The following is a 1,562-nucleotide window of genomic DNA, read 5'->3' as shown; positions in this document are numbered from 1 at the left end:
GGCAAACTGGCCATCACGTTTCAAGGATTAACCCGCAATCTCTTCTGAATTGTACTCATAAGCACATCAGCTAAAGATTGGTATAGGGCATCATACAAATTTTTGTACTTGTATTATAAGGATTTTACTGACAGATTAGAAGTTTCCACAGATCTTAAAGATATTTTTTGCCAATTAATATACTCTTTTTATTCTTACCGTTTATTGCTTGTAAATTCTACATACACTATACTAATGTTTTATTGTCAATTGCATCTTCATTTAAACTTTCAAAACTTTTCTGTCAGGTAAAATAACACCGCAGATGATCTATGACTAAATGGTAAACATATTTTATACAGTTATCGTTTTTATACTGTGAAATTGTGGGGCTGAAGAGATCGATCAGCAGGTAAGAATACTAGTTCCTCTTGCAGAGGACCTGGATTTAATTCCTACTATTCACATACTTACTTACCACTGTCTCCCTGTGCACTGCACTCAAGTGGTGCACTGATACACATACATACAGGCAAAACACCAGAACACAAAAAAATACAAACTAATCTTAATAATACAGTTGTAATACAGAAAGCTATTGAGGAGGCTGAGGCAGGAAGACCCCAAATTCAAGTCCTCCCTAGCAAGGCCAGTCCTTTCCTAGGACTAGCAAGACAATTAGCAATTAGCAATTAAAAATTGCAATTAAAAATTAGCAATTAAAAAAATTCAAAGAGACTGGTCATCTAAATTGGGCGTAGAATATTTGCTATGTGCAATGCTTTGAATTCACCCTCCATTGCGATCCCGAATTGGCAGAAAATTTAACTTTCACAGAAACACATGTAGAATAAGCCTCCTAGTAGTATAGTCAGATTATATATCTGAAATTTGACCACCAAATAGCCAACACATTTTCAGAAAGTTGGTATGTTTCATAATAGTAAATGATATTACTAAAAAGGGAATTTCCTATATATCAATTAAAATAGTTTCCTCTTACATACTTCATTAATATGAAAAAAATACTTGTAGGTGTATATATAGGCAAAAAAAAATATTGCGTCAAAAAATAAATCCACGGACTCTAAGTGAAGTTAATGGAATATAAAGCTGTTCCGTATGCATCACTAGCAAGGGAGATTATCAACCTATTGTTTAACTACTTTTAGTATAAATTTCACTGTGAACTATCACAGATCATCAAAATAGAAATTGGAAATAAGTTGGGTATTTAGTCTACTGCACATAATTTTTGGGCACCAGATTGTCACTGTAATTTCTTGGTCTGTCATTTATTTCCTATCTTCACAAGATTACATATAATGAAAAGAAAATTTATCACGAAATTTTTGTAGGTAAATTTATTGAATGTTTATAAGTATTTATATCTTCCTTCTGCTGTCAAGAAATATTAGCACACTTGCTATATACAACAGTAATGGAATACTTTTCAGTAGGTTTCTTTATGGGCAGTTAGATTTTTCTTAGTTCACTAAATCTCATGGCTATGATTCTTACTAATTAGTATTAAATTCTGTCACTCTAACAAAATGTGTGTTTTCTTATTATGGTTTGATTGG

Source organism: Mus musculus, chromosome Y, assembly GCF_000001635.26.
Source record: "Mus musculus strain C57BL/6J chromosome Y, GRCm38.p6 C57BL/6J".
Classification (NCBI taxonomy): domain Eukaryota; kingdom Metazoa; phylum Chordata; class Mammalia; order Rodentia; family Muridae; genus Mus; species Mus musculus.
The sequence above is the reverse complement of the archived record's forward strand: the minus strand, read 5'-3'. Positions refer to the sequence as shown.